A 19,109-nucleotide genomic window follows, 5' to 3' on the forward strand; every position below is an offset into this window, starting at 1 on the left:
ACATGCTCCAGTGTGTGATGTTTCCCATCTTGTGTCCAAGTGTTCTCATTGTTTAATTCCCACTTGTGAGTGAGTACATGTGGTGTTTGGTTTTCTGTCCTTGTGATAGTTTGCTCAGAACGATGGTTTCCAGCTTCATCCATGTCCCTACAAAGGACATGAACTCATCCCTTTTTATGGCTGCATAGTATTCCATGGTGTATGTGTGCCACATTTTCTTAATCCAGTCTATCATCGATGGACATTTGGGTTGGTTTCAAGTCTTTGCTATTGTGAATAGTGCTGCAATAAACATGCATGTACATGTGTCTTTATAGCAGCATGATTTATAATCCTTTGGGTATATACCCAGTAATGGGATGACTGGGTCAAATGGTATTTCTAGTTCTAGATCCTTGAGGAATCGCCACACTGCCACACTGTCTTCCACAGTGGTTGAACTAGTTTACATTCCCACCAACAGTGTAAAAGTGTTCTTGTTTCTCTACATCCTCTCCAGCACCTGTTGTTTCCTGACTTTTTAATGATTGCCATTCTAACTGGTGTGAGATGGTATCTCATTGTGGTTTTGATTTGCATTTCCCTGATAGCCAGTGATGATGAGCATTTTTTCATGTGTCTGTTCGGCCAAAGTCTCTTAATAGTAGAATTGATTAAGCAGAAGAACTAATGAACATGAAGACAGGCTATTTAAAAATACAAAATCAGGCTAAGTTCAGTGGCTCACACCTGTAATCCCAGCACTTTGGGAGGCCAAGGCAGGTGGATCACTTCAGGCAGGAGTTCAAGACCAGCATGGCCAACATGACAAAACCCCATCTCTACTGAAATACAAAAAAATTAGCCAGGTATGGTGGTGCACACCTGTAATTCCAACTATTCAGGATGCTGAGGCATGAGAATTCCTTGAACCCGGGAGGCAGAGGTTGCAGTGAGCCGAGATCATGCCACTGCACTTCACCCTACGTGACAGAGCGAGACTCTATCTCAGGAAAACAAACAAAAAAATCCCCCACAGAAGTCAGACAATAATAAATGCTGGTGAGGATGTGGAGAAAGGGAAATCTTGTATGGTGTTGGTGGGAGGGTAAATTAGTACAACCACTATGGAGAACAGTTTGGAGGTTCCTCAGTAAACTAAAATTAGAGCTACAATACAATCCATCAATCTCACTGCTGGATATATACTCAAAAGAAAGGAAATCAGTATATCGAAGAATATTTGCATTGCCATGTTTGTTGCAGCACTGTTCATAATAGCCAAGATTTGGAAGCAACCTAAGTATCCATTAACAGACTAATAGATAAAGAATGTGGTGGATATACACTACTATTCATCCATAAGACAGAATAAGATCCTGTCATTTGCAACAACATGGTTTTGCAACAACAACAACTAGAAGTCATTACATTAAGGGAAATAAGGCACAGAAAGTCAAATATTGCATGTTCTCACTTATATGTGGGACCTAAAAATTAAAACAATTGAACTCATGGAGATAGAAAATAGATATTTACTAGGGTCTGGGAAGAGTAGTCGGGGGTTGCGTGGAGGGGAGGTGGGGATGGTTAATGGGCACAAAAAATAAAATATACTCTCAAAACATAAATGATTAACTCTTATTAAGTGGCAAAATTAGTTTTCTCAAAACTTTGAAAAATGTATATTAATGGAAAAGCGGTGGCACAAAAAGATAAGTGGTCTGCCTAGGTTCAAGTAGCAGTTTGGTAGCTTAGTATAGTCCCTATCCAGAACTCTTGATCCCAAATTAGCACGTTTCTTTTGGAGAGATACTTGAAATACTAATTATCAGTATTGTTTTAGTTATGAGAGTGCATTTAAATAAAATAAACAGATGACAAATACTAACTCATGATTGTGTCTTTGCCTTTGAACAGTATGTTAAGGTGTACCAGCTGAAAACAAATGCAAGGTGTTGCCAACTGAGAATTTATTTTGTAGCTTGAGCAACTGCTTCCCTCCTACCCCACACCATTTGGTAATCATTTGATTTGATGTCACTTGCTTACAGAAAACAGATTGGAAAAAAATGCCAGACGCAGTGGCTCTGACCTGTGAACCAGCACTTTGGGGGCTGAAGTGGGCAGATTGCTTGAGCACAGGAGTTCAAAACCAGCCTGGGCAACATGATGACACCCATCTGTATTAAAAAAATTTTTTTAAAAAAATTAAGCCAGCATGGTGGTGCACGCCTGTAGTCCCAGCTGCTTGGGAAGCTTAGGTGGGAGGATAACCTGAGGCAGGGAGTGAGCTGTGATCGCGCCACTGCACTCCAGCCTGGGTGAACGAGGGAGATTTGGTCACACACACACACACTCACACACATGAAAAGAAAAGAAAACACAACTACATTTAATGGTACTAGGTAGAATTTCTTCTTCTTTTTGCTCCTTATCTCCTCCCCTTCTTGTAAAGGAAGAAGTGGTGAGGTGAAGTGAAATGAGGAAGAGTATTGATGTAAAATAAACCTGGATGTGAATGTTGTCTCAACCCATTACCCACTAATTCTCGTCTTGGGCAAGCACTTAGGTTCTCTAAGTTTTAGTTTTCCTGTTAATAAACTGGGACTTGCAGTCTCTACACTTGCAAGGTTGTTGTAAAGCTAAGTGTTCATGCAAGTAAAATGTGCAAGAAAGTCTGGGACATTGCAGGTCATAGTAAATGATAATTATTTTTATTATAATTAATAGTAATAAGGCCTACCTAGGGATTAGGATAAGCAGTTGTGTGAAACAGTTTCCTGTATTTTATCACAAGCTGTTTTGGAGGAAACGAAGAATTATATCTATTGTTAGCCAGGTAAGATATGACCTTTAATGGAAGATCTCATATCATGTAACTTAAAAATAGAAATCTTACTCAAGAAAATCAAGGGGGGATACCATTAGAAACAATAAGAGAGTTCATCAAAATGCCTGTGTGGATATCTCAAAAAATCTAATTGAATGATTATTACTAATATTGATTAGAAGATAGAAGTTTAACCACTACTGCCACCACCACCACTAATGATAAAAAGTTTAGAAATCATCATAACAAGATATGTATGAAACTGATATACATATTTTTTAAGTTGTAAAATTTCACTGATATAAAAGTAGACTGAATAAGTGGAGACACATGTCAGTGCTCATAGATGGGAAAATTGAAATTATTTTTTGTATAGATGGAACCGATTTTGCCATGTTGCCCAGGCTGAACTTGTGGACTCAAGTTACCTGCCTTCCTTTGGCCTCCCAAAGTGCTGGGAATGCAAGCCAGAGCCAATGTGCCTGCCTGAAAATTGAATATTGTAAAGCTGCCAGTTCTTGATACATTAATTTTTAGGATAAATGGAATTACTGGGGAAATTACAATAGGAATATTTTTGGAGGGAATGTGGCAATAAAGTTTAGGTGGAAACATTGGTAACTATGAACAACTGAAAAAATGTAAAGAAGGATAATACATTAGTGAAACACATTATAAAGCTGCAGTTATTAAAACTTTTCTGTGTGCTGATATAAGAATAGGTTTTTTTTTTTTTTTTTTTTTTTGAGATGGAGTCTCTCTCTGTCACCCAGGCTGAAGTGCAGTGGCGTGACCTCAGCTCGCTGCAACTTCTGCTTCCAAGGTTCAAGCGATTCTCCTGCCTCAGCCTCTACAGTAGCAGCGATTATAGGCACCCACCACCATACCTGGCTAATTTTTTGTATTTTTAGTAGAGACAGGGTTTTACTGTGTTGACCAGGCTGGTCTTGAACTCCTGAACTTGTGATCCACCCACCTTGCCCTCCCAAAGTGCTGGGATTACAAGCCTGAGCCACCGTATCTAGCCACTCTTTTTTTTTTGAGACAGAGTCTCCCTCTGCTGCCCAGGCTGGAGTACAGTGATCACAGCTCACTGCAGCCTTGACCTCCCAGGCTTAAGCCATCCTCTCACTTTAACCTCCTGAATAGCTGGAACCACAGGTCTGAGCCACCATGCTCGAGTAATTTTTTTATATTTTTTTATATTGTAAAGATGGGGTTTCACTGTATTGCCCAGGCTAGTATTGAACTCCTAGGCTCAAGGGATCCTCCTGCCTCGGCCACCCAAGTGCCGGGATTACAGGTATGACCCACTGCACCTAGCCAGACTAGATCAACTTAATAGATCCAACATAGATTCTGACGTGTAAAAATATTCTCATATGTAATATAAAAAGGACCACAGTTGGTTTAGCCATTCACCAGTTGAAGGACATTTGGGTTATTTCCAGTATTTGGTGATTATGAATAAAGCTGCTATAAACATTCAGTTACATGTATGTGTGAACTCAGTTTTCATTTATCTTGGGTAGATACCTGGGAGCAGAGTTATTGGATCATATGGTAGGTATATATTTAACTTTATAAAAATTAGCCGGGCTTGGTGGTGGGCGCCTGTAGTCCCAGCTACTCAGGAGGCTGAGGCAGGAGAATGGCGTGAACCTGGGAGGTGGAGCTTGCAGTGAGCCGAGATCGCACCACTGCACTCCAGCCTGGGTGACAGAGCAAGACTCCATCTCAAAAAAAAAGAAAGAAAAGAAAAGAAACTGCTGGCTGGTATGGTGGTCACACCTGTAATCCTAGCACTTTGAGAGGCTGAGGAGGGAGGATCACTTGAGGCCAGGAGTTTGAGACCAGCCTGGCCAACATAGCAACACCCCTGTCTGCACAAAATTTAAAAATTAGCCAAGCATGATGGTGTGTGCTTGTAACCCTAGCTTCTTTGGAGGCTGAGGCAGGAGGGGCTCTTGAGCTCAGGTGTTTGAGGTTACAGTGAGCTATGGCCATGCCACTGCACTCCAGCCTAGGTGACAAATTGAGAACCTGTCTCTTAAAAAAAAAAAAAAAAAAGAGAGAGAGAAGAAAAATAGAAACTGTCAAATTATTTTTCAAGCATTCCCATCAACAGTGTACTGGAGTTCTACTTCCTCAGCATTGTGGTATTTGGTATTGACAGTTTTTTGAAATTTGCCATTCTTTTAGATGTGTAGTAGTATGTCATTCTGGTTTTAATTTGTATTTTCCTAATGAAAGATAGTGGGTACCTTTTCAAGTGCTTATTTGTTGTACATATATCTTCTTTGGTAAAGTTTCTAGATCTTTTCTCCATTTTTAAATTGCATTATTTCCTTATTGTTGAGTTTTGAGAGTTCTTCATATATTCTTGATGCAAGTGCTTTGACAGAAATGTGATTTGTAAGTGTTTTCTCCCAGTCTATGGCTGTGTTTTAATTTTGTTAGCAGTCTGTTGAAGAACAAAGTATTTCATTTTAGTAAAGTCCAACTTAAACATTTTTCTTTTATGGATTTTACTTTTGGTATTTTATTTGTAAGCTATTTGCCTAATGCAAGGTCAATCATATTTTCTTCTGTGTTTTCTTCTAGAAGTGTTATAGTTTTACATTTTACATTTAGGGCTATGATCCATGTTGAGTTAATTTTTATTAAGGTGTGACTTAATGTCGAGTTTTAATCTTTTGTTTATGGATGTCCAACTGTACCAACACCATTTATTTGGGAAAAAAAAGCATCCTTTCTCCATTGAATTGCCTTTTCATCTTGTCAAAAATTAAATTAGTTAGATATTTCTGAGGGTTGACTTCTGGGCTCTCTATTCCACTGGCCTTTGTGTCGGTTTTTTTCTTTTTTCTTTTTACCAATAACACCATGTCTTGATTACTATAGCTTTATAGTAAGTCTTGAAATCAATTATTGTGAGTCCTCCAGCTTTGTTATTTGGCTATTGAGGTTTCTTTGCTTTTTCATATATATTTTAGAATCAATTTGTTAATATCTACAAAAAAATCCTTCTGGGATTTTGGTTGGGATTTATTAAATCTATAGATCTAATTGTTTACATTATGTCTCTCCATATTTTTAGGTCTTTTTGTTTCTTTTATCATGTTTCATAGTTTTTAGCATAAAGGTCGTACGTGTTAATTTTGTATGTAAGTATTTCACATTTTTGGAGCTAGTCAAGTGGTATTAAAATTTTAAAAATTCCATCTGTTCATTCATAACACATAGAAATACAGTTGATTTTTGTTTGTTAAGTTTGTGTCTTGCAACCTTATTTTTTATTTTTTTGAGACGGAGTTTTGCTCTTCTTGCCCAGGCTGGAGTGCAATGGTGTGATCTTGGTTCACCGCAACATCTGCCTCCTGGGTTCAAGCAATTTTCCTGCCTCAGTCTCCCGAGTAGCTGGGATTGCAGGCATGCACCACCATGCCTGACTAATTTTGTGTTTTTAGTAGAGATAGGGTTTCTCCATGTTGGTCAGGCTGGTCTCAAACTCCTGACCTTAGGTGATCCGCCCGCCTTGGCCTCGCAAAGTGCTGGGATTACAGGCGTGAGCCACCAGGCCCAGCCCTTGCAAGCTTATTAATGTCATTTATTAGTTCTAGGAATTTTTGTAATAGATTAAACTTTTTTCTACATAAACTTTCATGTTATCTGTGAATAGAGACAGTATTTATTTATTTATTTATTTATTTATTTATTTATTTATGTATGTATTGAGACAGGGTCTCATTCTGTTATACAGGCTGGCATAGAGTGGTATGATCGTGGCTCACTACTGCCTTGACCTCGTGGGCTCAAGTGATCCTTCTGTCTCAGCCCCAGGAATAGCTGAGACTACAGGCATGTGCCACCATTCCTGGCTTTTATTTATTTATTTATTTATTTATTTATTTATTTATTTATTTATTTATCTGTAGAGATGGGGTCTCACTATGTTGCCTAGACTGGTCTTGAACTCCTGGGTTCATGTAATCCTCCCACCTTGGCCTCCCAAAGTACTGGGATTTTATACGTGTTGAGCTACTACCCCGGCCCAGTTTTGTTTCTTTTTTTGATCTGAAGACCATTTCTTTCTTTTCCTTGCTTTATTCCACTGTCTAGGACTTCTAATATGATTTTGAACAGGAGTGGCAAGAGGGGACATTCTTGCCTTGTTCCTGATCTTGGGAGAAAGTAATTAGTCTCTCACTATGAAGTATAATGTTAAATGTTGTTTCTTCATAGATACCCTTTAGTAGGCTGAGAAAGTTTCCTTCTATTCATAGTTTTCTGGGCACTTCTCCCATGAATGGATGTTAATTTTTTAAAATCTTTTTTTGCATCAATTGAGATGAGATGGCATTTTTCTTTAGCCTGCTAACAGGATGGATTGCACTGATTAATTTTCAAGTGTCGAACCAGTATTTCTGGAATAAATCCCACTTAATCTTTTTATATATTGCAGGGTTCAATTTGTTTTTTATATATTACTGGTTATTTTGTTGAGAGGTTTTTGATCCAAGATGTTCACAAGGAATATTGTTCTGTAGTTTTCTTGTAATGTTTTTATCTGGTTTTGGTATCAAAATAATGCTGTCCTTATAGAATTAATTGGAAAGGATTCCTACCTCTTCTATTATCTGGAAGATGTCTTATAGAATTGATGTTACTTCTTATTAAAATGCTTAGTAGTATTCTCCAGTGATGCCATCTGGGCCTGGAAATTTCTCTTTTGGAAGGTTTTAAACTACAAATTCTATTTCTTTAATAGGTATAGGACCATTTAGATAATCTGAATTAGGTTTTGATAGCTTGGTTTCCAAGAGATTGGTTCATTTCATCAAAGTTGTTGAATTTGTATGTATAGAGTTGTGCATAATATTCCCCGTAGTAATATCATTCTTGATATTAGTATGTGAAAACAATAGCAATGATTTATTTCTCATTCTGATGATTCTTCTCCTGGTCTCTCTTGGGCTTACCCTGGCTGTATTGGTAGATTGGCTACAGCTGGAGGATCTAAAATGGCCTCACCCATATGTTTGGGGCCTTGATGGGGATGACTGGAGTAGCTGAGACTTGTCTCTCTCCATGGATTCATTGGGAACCATAATGATCTGTCTGCCATGTGGAAGTGGAAGCATAAGGAGAGGACTTGATCATAGTAAAATCCTCAATAAGTGCTCATGGATTTATCCAATGACATGGAGACCAAAGAAAGAGTTTCAAAATGGAAGGGGTATCAGTATGTCCAATGCTGCAAAATGGTTAAGCAGAATATGGCCTGAGAAGGCTATTGTTTTGTTTTGGGTTAGTAACTTTTGAGGGAGCATTTTTAGTAGAATTTAGAAAAGATTGCAGAGCATTAAGAAGAAAAGATGTGGTGAAGAAAAGGAGGCAGTCTGTATTTTTGTCTGAGAAATTTTATTTAGAAAATAAATGCTAGTTAAATGGAACAGGACACTGAACAGAGAATCGTGAGAGACCCAATGCATATTTGAAGGTGAATTCTGTAAAAAGTGAAAGCTTGAAAAGGCTGAAGGAGGGGGACCATGGGAGTGGGCAGAGTAGAGTCCTGGAAAGAGCTTTGGGAGAGGATGTGATAAAGAGTGCAGTTGGAGGGATTGTTTGGTCTTGGAAGGATCTGTCTAGCCTGAAACTGGAGAGAAGGTTAGGTTGGTGGGAAAAAGGAGGAAGAGAGAAAAAGAAGGTCTCAGTTTCCATGAAGTTGCACCCATTTGCTGGTTGTATAGTGGGATGGAAGACTTAAAGAGAAGCTTGGAATAGCCAATGCCGGCAATGGATATGTGGAAACAATAAGATAAATCTAAGGATTTAGAAGCAGTCTAGGGACTTAGTGAAAGTAAAACCTTTAACAGGCCAGGTCTTTATATTGTAACTTTCTTTGACAGTGCTCTAGGAACACGGTAGAGGATACATAGTGGAAGGTACAAAGAACTTTTAGAGGCCGGGCACGGTGGCTTATGCCTGTAATCCCAGCACTTTGGGAGGCTGAGGTGGGCGGATTATTTGAGGTCAGGAGTTTGAGACCAGCCTGACCAACCTGGTGAAACCCCTTCTCTACATAAAAATAGAAAAATTAGCCAGGCATGGTGGTGTTTACCTGTAGTCCCAGCTACTTGGGAGGCTGAGACAGGAGAATCGCTTGAATCTGGGAGGCAGAGGTTGCAGTGAGCTGAGAGTGTGCCATGGCACTCTAGCCTGGGTGACAGAGATTCCTTCTCAAAAAAAAAAAAAAAAGAACTTTTGGAGAATAAGGGTGTTTAGAATGCTAATGAGGGAAGTATTTGAGTACATGATCCTGTGTAGTAAATATTTTTCTATAATCTAGACTAGACTTCTCTCTTCTACCTTTTTTATGACTTCAGGAAATTTGTTGAATTATTCTAATTCTGGATTAAAAGAAAGTCCCTTCTGCCAGAACATTGTAAAATGCTGTAGTTTAACCAACTCTAATTCCTAATCTTCCCCAATCCCTTATTTTAGAGCATTTATTGTCATATCTTGTTTCTGATATATATTTCTGAGAGTATTTTCTACATTTCAAGAAAAGTGGGACATCTGGGGAGATAAAACAGTAAATATCCTATTCTGGTACTGTCACATTTTTATCTCACTTCATCCTCAAATAGCCATATTAAATATATTTGCTGTCATTTTGCCTCGTGTATTTTGAGACTATGGGATTAGATACACATCTAATTTAGAACTACATATTTTTAATGAATTGTACATTTTTTTATATAGTGACCAGACCTCTTGTCCCCTTATATTGCTTTTTTTTTTTTGCTTAAACATCTATTTTGTCTTACATTAATTAATATAGCTATCTATACTAGTTTTCTTTTAGTTAATATTTACCTGCTTCATCTTTTTCCTTTCAGTTACTTTTAACCTTAATGTATAATTCTGTTTTATGTCTTTTGTAATGTGTTTGTAGCTGGATTTTTTGGGTTTTCATTGAATCTTGAAGACCTTTGTCTTTTAAATTGACCAGCTCTAATTTTATTTTATAAAATGGAATCTGATTTGAACTGACATTTATAGCTATTTATTGATCACTACTGTGCTAAACCACTATGAGAAATGTGGAGAAATATGAGAAAATTTGCCACCACTGAGCAATTTAAAACCTATGATTTTCCCTTAAAACATAGTATATACATTCAAAATTTTCAAAGGAAATTGCCTTCTGATTTACTTATTCAGATTATTAGATACACCAGTGGCTCAATTAAACAAAAGTTTTTGTAAACCAAAAACAATATACGTGGCCATATATAATTTGACCTTTAATTGTTTTTCATGATAGATGAAAAGAATTAGCCACAGTTTGTACATTGAGACACTGAATCTCAGAGCAGTTAGATTCACTAACTGTCCTAGAGCTGGTTAATTAGCAGCAAAGTTTGATTTTAAGGTGTTCTGGGTCTGTCTGATTGTTTGGCTTCTCAGAGTGAAAAGACATGGACTTTGGAGTTACTCATTTTGGGCTTTAGTCTCTTCTTCCATGCTGATTAGTTCTGTGATTTGTTTCATCTATCTGAGACTCAGATTCCTCACTTGAGGTACCTGCATCACAGGATTATGGTGAACACTAAAGGAGACCATTTGTGTCCAGTTTCTAGTGTGATATCTGATATATGTGTAGGATATGCTTAATAGCTGGTAATATCATTATTGTTATTAGAAGTAAAAACTAGCCTTTACAACCTTTTCCAGAACTTGTCATCTTGTCTCATTAATTAGATGAATTATCTCTGAATTGTGGAAAACTGGCAGTGAGCCAGGGACAAGCACTAACAACATGATTTTTAAATGTGAGACAAAGTTTTCTACAAAACCTGGATTATGTTGCCCCATTTATTTCATACGTCTACCATGAAGTTGAAGAAATGTTTTGCTCTAGTAAATTGTGACTGGGAATTTTAATTGATACATTTTTATTTTCAAACAAAGCTTAAAACTTTTCTTTAAAAGTAGTGACTTTAATACTACACATCTCTACAAAGTCTAGTTTAACTAAAGAAATTCATCAGCTTTAATATTAAGTTTCCCAAGTTTTCAAAGATTTGTGGCAATACCTTGGCAATACTCAAATGTGATTTGAGCATTAATGTTACTCTAGAGTAAGACTCTCAAAACAAAAATTCTTGTGTTGATAATTCGTTTTCCCTAGAATGAGGCTTTTCTGAGATTCCTTTTCTTCAAACCTAAAACATAAAATATGGTCCTAATAAAAAGTACATTTTGAAATACACCATATACTTAGGAAATCAGGCCTGTAGTCAAGATAATATAGTTTTGTTGGTTTTGTTTGTTTGTTTGTTTTGAGACAGGGTTTCGCTTTGTAATCCAGGCTGAAGTGCAGTGGCACGATCTCATCTCACTGCCAACCTCTGCCTCCCGGGTTCGAGTGATTCTCCTGCCTCAGCCTCCAGAGTAGGTGGGATTACAGGCACATGCCACCATGCCTGACTAATTTTTGTATTTTAGTAGAGATGGGGTTTTGCCATGTTGGCCAGGCTGGGCTTGAACTCCTGACCTTCAGTGATCTGCCCACCTCGGCCTCCCAAAGTGCTGGGATTACAGATGTGAGCCACCGCACCCAGCCAGTTTGTTGGATTTTTTTAAAGAATCATTTGATGTACACGCAGAGGTTTGAGTTGTGTATTCCTACTCTTGATTTTGACAATATTTTTCCTTTTCTTTTCAATTCGAAAATCAGGAATGATGTAATTTTTGTGGATCCAATCCTAGGCTTGTGAAAATGGGTGACGTTCTTTGTTGAATAGATTAGATAGATTGAAAGTTATATTTACATGCATTTTCCTGGTCTTTGTTTAAACAGAGTAGGGTTTTTAATGATGAATCTCAAAAGGAAACAAACAATTGCATATGAAAAAAGGATGGTAATCCTATACATCTTTATCTTTCATTTTTTTCCTCTTGTCTCTCATTGTACATGGGAACAGTTGCAGCCTAAGACTTAAGTTGGAGCCAAAGGGAAAAGAAAAGATTGTACTCCTTTTAGTGAAATAGCATTTTAAATACTAAAATGTTCCACAACTCCTTATGCAATAATCAGCTGGAGCATTAATAACTTCCTGCTATCTAAAATGTAACAGTCACTTTGAGAAAGCCTCAACCATTAGTTGGATCCCCTGTGGATGCTGGTGCCACAGTTCAGTTGAAATAATTGCTTGTGGGACACCAAGGCATCCTTCCAGCAACATTTTAATAATTGAATCTAGGGAGGCCGAGACGGGCGGATCATGAGGTCAGGAGTTCGAGACCATCCTGGCTAACACGGTGAAACCCCGTCTCTACTAAAAATACAAAAAACTAGCCGGGCGAGGTGGCGGCCGCCTGTAGTCCCAGCTACTCGGGAGGCTGAGGCAGGAGTATGGCGTAAACCCGGGAGGTGGAGCTTGCAGTGAGCTGAGATCTGGCCACTGCACTCCAGCCTGGGCGACAGAGCGAGACTCCGTCTCAACAAAAAAAAAAAAAAAAAAAAAAAAAAAAAATTGAATCTAGTAAAACCTCATTGCTTAAAAAAATTTTTTTGCATATTTTTAAATTTATATCCAATGCTATTTACTCATTTGATGTGCAATAGTTCTATTAGTTTTGATACATGCATAATCAAGATGCAAAATGGTTTTATTACCCCCTTAAAAAATTCCCCTGTATTGCTCCTTTGTAGTCAGCCCTTCCCTTCTGCCCCCACCTCTTGGCAAATCCCTGATCTATTCTCTGCCCCTGGCTCCTTTCATTTAGCGTAATGCATTTAAGATTCATCCATGTTCTTGGATATCAGTGGTTTATTCATTTTTATTGAATGGCATTCCATTATGAGAATGTACCATACTGTATCCATTCACTAGTTGAAGAACATTTGGTTGATTTCCAGGTTTTGGTGATTATTAATATCACTTATAAATATTTCTGTACAAGTTTTTGTGTGACTATAACTTTTCATTTCCCTCAGATACATACCTAGGAGTGGAATTGCTGGGTCATATAGTAAAGGTATATTTAACTTTATAAGAAACTGTCAAACTGTTTTCCAAAGTGTCTCTACTATTTTGTACTTACACTAGTAATTTTTGAAAGTCCTGCATGCTTGCCAGCAATTAGTATTGTCAATTTTTTTTTTGTTTGTGTACTTTAGCTATTCAAATAGATGGATACTCATTGCCTTTCAAAGTACAGTTTTGCTTTTTGACTTCCATTGAGTGGATGTTCCTATAATGTTTGCATTGCGTGTGCTGAGAATAGAACTATTTCCATCTACTTTTGCAAGTCAGACTGTAGTTCCAACTGTCTAAAACGATGATATATCTTTGGAACTTAGAACTTGAATGGCCAGTGCTCTGATAAATACTGTAAGTTTAGGAATAGCTTATACAGATTTTTTGTATTCTTAATAGGTAACAGTATTTGAAGATATTAAAAAGCAAGAGTGTACTACCTAAAGCAATTTATAGATTTAATGCAATCCCTATCAAAATATCAGTGATATTCTTCACAGAAATTAAAAAAAAAAAAAACCCTGAAATTCATATGGAATCACAGAAGACAAAGCAATCCTGAGCAAAAAGAACAAAGCTGGAGGCATCACACTACCTGACTTTAAAATATACTACAAAACTATGGTAACCAAAACAACATGGCATAGGTATGAAAACAGACACATAAGTCAGTGGAACAGAACAGAGAATCCAGAAATAAATCCATGTGTTTACAGCCAACTGATTTTCAATAAAGGTGCCCAGAACATACATTGGGGGAAAGGATATATTCTTCAATAAATGATGCTAGGGAAACTGGATGACTAGACCTCCCGTCTTTCATCTTATACAAAAATTAACTCAAAATAGATTAAAGACTTAAAAGTAAGATCTGAAACTATAAAACTACTGGAAGAAAACACAGGGGAAATGCTTTAGAATATTGGTCCTATACAGCCATGAAAAAGAATGAAATCCTGCTATTTATGGAAACATGGATGAAGCTGGAGGTTATTATGTTACATAAAATAAGGCACAGAAAGTTAAATACTGCATGTTCTTACTCATATGTGGGAGATTAAAAAAAATCGAGCTCATGAAAGTAAAGAGTAGAATTGGAGCCGGGCGCGGTGGCTCATGCCTATAATCCCAGCACTTTGGGAGTCTGAGGCAGGCGGATCACGAGGTCAGGAGTTCAAGACCAGCCTGACCAACATGGTGAAACCCCGTCTCTACTAAAAATACAAAAATTAGCCAAGTGTGATGGTGTGCACCTGTAATCCCAGCTACTCAGAATGTGAGGCAGGAGAATTGCTTGAACCCGGGAGGCAGAGGTTGCAGTGAGCCGAGATTGTGCCACCACACTCCAGCCTAGGCTGCAGAGTGAGGCTCTGTCTCAAAAAAAAAAAAAAAAAAAAAAAAAAAAGAGTAGAATTGGAGGTATTAGAAGCCATGAAGGGTAGGTGAGAAGGAAGGATGGGAAGAGATTGGTTAATGGATACAGAATTATAGCTGTATAGTACTAAATGAGTACTGGTGTTCTGCAGCACAATAGGGTAAATAAATATAGTTAACTGTAATTTACTCTATATTTTCAAAAAGCTAGAAGAGAGCATTTTAAATGTTCATAGTACAATGAAATGATCAATGTTTGAGGTAATTGATATGCTATTTAGTCTGATCATTACACATTGTATGCATGTATTGAAATATCACTCTGTATTGCATAAATAGGTATTATTATTACATGTCAGCTAACAATAAAAGGGGTGAAATTGTTGTTGAATGAATGAAAAGGAGTCAGAAATTGAGTTTTGCAAAGGTGTTTATGCAGTTTTGCAAAAGGCTGTAAATTGAATTTCAGGCTATCTTCCTGAACCAGATTCCTGTGAGTGCTCTGTATTAGTTATAGCTACCAGTAGTCTTCTAGTATCTATGCTTAAATGCAATACTTCTGTAGATAGAATTTCAGGCTGTCTTTCTGAATCAGATTCCTGTGAGTGCTCTGTATTAGTTATAGCTACAAGTAGTCTTCTAGTATCTATGCTTAAATGCAATAATTTTGTAATCATTTTAGTTTACCAACAGTATTGTTGTCAGGGTAACATTTCTTTGTTTATGAGATTTCCATCATGACTGAGGACATAGTTTTTTAATTTTGTTATGCAAGTTTTTCATTTACTGTTTTTATGGATTTTTATCTGCAAAAGTTTAACACAATTGTACTGCTTGAGCATTACAGTTAATTCTAGCACTTAGAAATGACTTCAAAAAGAGACACAGAGAGGACACATTCATTAGGACATACAATCACAATTAGTATTTTTCAAAAACTCCCATCATAAATGCAAACAAGCTGATTACCAGAACACACCAAATATTCTCTATGAGATGGTTAAAAGTTGGATGAAGAGAGAGCCTACGAGGTTTATGAAAGGCCTAGAAAAGGTCTTCAGTATGTTCAAGTAGATAATCTTTTACCAGGGCAAATGTTTGTGCACAAAGGGCAGGGCAGGTGGAGGTAGGTGGCAGGGGAACTTACGGGATTCGTAAACAAAATACTCTCATTTTTTAGGGCTAAAAAACTTCAACTCTTGGCTTTTCGAATTTTTGAAAAAGTGCAGAATTTGATTTTCTCTGGGACTTTATGTGTCTATTTTCAAATACTTAAAGCAGTTTGGCAAAGAGTTTAGTTTCTTATTCTTCTTCAGGGTGAAAATCACTATATTTTATTGTTCTTCAGAAGCCAGACAACAAAAGGAAAAAATGTTGCCAAGATTTTGCTCTCTCTGAGAACATTTACATTACCCTTCTCTAATCATTTCTCTATAGAGTTTTCCAAAGAATTAAAGGGCTGAAAGGAAGCCTGCTACTCACATGACAGAGTTTATTCTATATTTACTTTTAGGCAATTGAATGAGCTGTTCGGCATCTTATTCTTACTTGTCTGTAATTAGCTTTTGGTGTCCTCTTCATATTGTTTCATTCCCATTAACATCCACACTGGTGATTTTCCATTAATCATGTTGCAGACTCCTTTGTGCTGTTCTGATGTCTAAGATTCTAACTCATTAAAAAGTCAGCACTTCCTCTTGTCTTTGGTCCTTCTCATTGCTTCTATCAATTGAAACTTCCTTCTTTTTCATATTGCCACATTTTTACTAAGGAGACTGCATTATTTCTGCATTAACTCCTCTCTGGTTCCGCACAAATGTCTAGACCTGTGAAGGGTCTGAGATTTTACTCTACTTACAAGCTAACAAATTGTCCTGGCACAATTTAATGAATACCCGGAGTGTTTTACATTTATTACTGTTGCTTATACTATTCATTTAACTTGGGTCATTTCATTTAAGGTCAGTCACTGGGACGGGCCTTAAGTTCTGAGTTACAAACAGAAAAGATGCCCATGCTCCCTGGCACTTGGTTTACTTTGTATTCTCTTCCTTTCCTTTCGTTATTTTGGGGAGAAGTATTAACATGATAGTGCCTTTTTGTCTTGATGTGTCAGCCCCCTTCTTATCTCTGGGATGGTCTCTCTTGCTGCAACATTTGCCATTCACGCTGCTACTGTTAAACTGATTAGTACCAAGGATGTATAATAAATAAATGCTCATTTTTCATCTTCTCTGAAGCCGCATCCTAAATCCTTGTTTTTACCACTGTGTATTTTAAGGCATGCATATTGTTAATGAGTGGAGCCTAGTATAAGTAGAATATCATCTTATTCTCTACCGAGATGGGCCAAAACATGGATTTGTGTGTAATAGGAAACTAATTCTGTTTCCCAGACATTATTCAAAGCTGCTATGGTACTAAACCCATTGTCAGGCTTTTAGATCTTATCCTCAGGGTATAACGAAGCTATAGCCTGTGAATCTAACATCCAAATTGCATTTATTATTTTATCTGATAACACTTTCTACTTTTTTTCCAGCTGTTGTATTAATTATTGCAATACTCCAGACCACTTCCAGCTTAAGTATCGGCACTGAGTGGTATAGCTACTATTATATGCCCTGTTTACAGGAGAAAAAAGTGAAGGCACACAGAGCTTAATTAACTTGCCTACAGGTATAAAGTTAGTGAGAGAGCAGGATTTAATCTTAGCCATCTACCTCTATAATCTGTGCTCATAACTCTTTGCTTTACTGCCTCTTCAAATTATTGTCATTTGAGAGGTTTAGGTAGTAGGTATTGTTACGGATTCATAATAGGGGCAGTACAGTTAGAGTTTATGGAGAAGTGAGTTTCAGCTGATTCTTAAAATAGGGAATAAGTTTGAATATGTGAAAAAGAGCACTCCAAGATGCACAGAATAAGCAAAGGTTCAGAGACAGGACTAACTAGAGTATGTTCAGGGAATAATGAAGATATTTGACTGACTATAGAAATAATAAATAACCAGTGAACTTGTTTAGTATTGAAAGTTTATCCATTAGAACTTAACTGGAAAAAATATTGTGTGTTTATATCTGAGTTCTTAAATTCAATTGGATTCTTTAGAAAATACTGCTAATCTTACTCATTGGGAACATTGACTCAGTTTTCAGATGGAAATACATTAGTAAGGAAATAATGAAATAAAATTCATAGTCTTTATTATAGAAAAGTTTTTTTTAGTATTTTCATTTTTTCTTGAGCTAGTTCTATTGACATCAACATACTTTAATTAGTTTAATTTGTAATAAAATAGGTCCAGCAAGAAGAGTTGGATGTAAGTTGAATTTCTGCCCGATTTCAGAAGAAAAATGTTACTTTAAGTGTTCTGGTCGTTTCTGGTGGAGTGAAGGTCCTGTCATGAAGTTGTCATTGGCAGGTTTACAGACCACTGAACATAGCTTTGTTATTTACAAAAACCACAACACACCTACACAGAAAGTAAATATCATGTGAAAACATGTACCTCTGTCAAAGAAATGTCATGTGTATGTAGCCTAGTGAAAATAAGAGTCTTGATTGTAATTGGAAGCTTGTTCCTTTCCTAAGCTTGAGGCTGAAGAAATCTGAACTTTCCTTTGGATTTTGTGCACCACTCAAGTTTGAAATAGACATGAAATAAACAAATAAGCTGCCAATATTTATTTATTTATTTTACTTTAATTATTTTTTTTGAGACAGGTCTTACTCTGTCACCCAGGTGGGGGTGCAGTGGCGAGATCTTGGTTCACTGTAACCTTGGCCTTCCAGGCTCAAGCGATCCTCCCACCTCAGCCTCCTGAGTAGCCAGGACTACAGGCGCACGCCAGGATGCCCGGCTAATTTTTTTTTTTTTGTAGAGATGGAATTTCACCATGTTGCCCAGGCTGGTCTCAAACTCCTGAGCTCAAGTGATCTGCCCACCTTGACCTCCCAAAGTGCTAGGATTACACGCATGAGCCACTGCGCCTGGCCTATTTATTCGTTATTTGTTATCTTTACAAACTAGAAGAGCTGTGAAGAGCAGGGAAAAAGTGACACCAAAGTTTAGGAACTGCAGAAGTGTGGAAGGTATAGAGTTGGCCAAGTGGGAATTTCTTTGAGGAATCTTTTGTTTTCACTTGTGTGGATAAATAAGCTGCTTGTGATTACATAAAGAATTTTGAAGCTTAATTTCCTTTTCTAGAATGGAGAAGCAAACCCCTTTATAACTCTCTATTTGAGACTCTGGATTTGTAGTTGTCTAGTAGCTTTTTGAAGTAATCAAAAATAATATCAAAGATTATTTTTTCCAAGCTAAACTGTATCGGTACAGTGCCATTTTATATGGTGCCTTACCTATTTAGAACTGTAATTTGTACCATAGTCAGGACCCTTTAAGGGTAGGATCATAGCTATTTTGGAATGGGACCTATTCCTAGGATATATATGTTAATACAAAGTCCTCAGTTAATACTGTGTCAAGCTATGTTGAAAACACTTTCCTTTTGATAAAATGAATAGAGGCAGTAGCAAAAAACAAATCCTAACTGACCTTTAAATGAGTCTTTGCACTAGAAGTCTAAAACTAAGGGCTTCTCAATATTTTTATCCAAAGAACCTCTGACAGGGGTACGGTGGGAAGGAAGTGGGGATGGGTACAAAAAAATAGAAAGAATGAATAAGACCTTGTATTTGATAACACAACAGAGTGACTGTGGTCAACAATTTAGTAATTTATGGACAGTAATTTGATTGTACGTGTTAAAATAACTAAAGGAGTAGAATTGGATTGTTTGTAACACAAGGATAAATGCTTAAGGTGATGGATACCCCATTTACCCTGATGTGATTATTACACACTG

At 37.1% G+C, this 19,109-nt stretch overlaps 1 protein-coding gene across 1 annotated transcript in view; it reads left to right on the forward strand.

The window, feature by feature from the left end:
- MEGF9 (multiple EGF like domains 9) overlaps positions 1-19,109 on the forward strand; it is a 115,512-nt gene that overhangs the window by 36,949 nt on the left and 59,454 nt on the right. The gene's annotated exons all lie outside the window — the stretch shown is intronic.

The sequence above is a fragment of the Piliocolobus tephrosceles genome, chromosome 14 (genome assembly GCF_002776525.5).
Source record: "Piliocolobus tephrosceles isolate RC106 chromosome 14, ASM277652v3, whole genome shotgun sequence".
Taxonomy (NCBI): Eukaryota; Metazoa; Chordata; class Mammalia; order Primates; family Cercopithecidae; genus Piliocolobus; species Piliocolobus tephrosceles.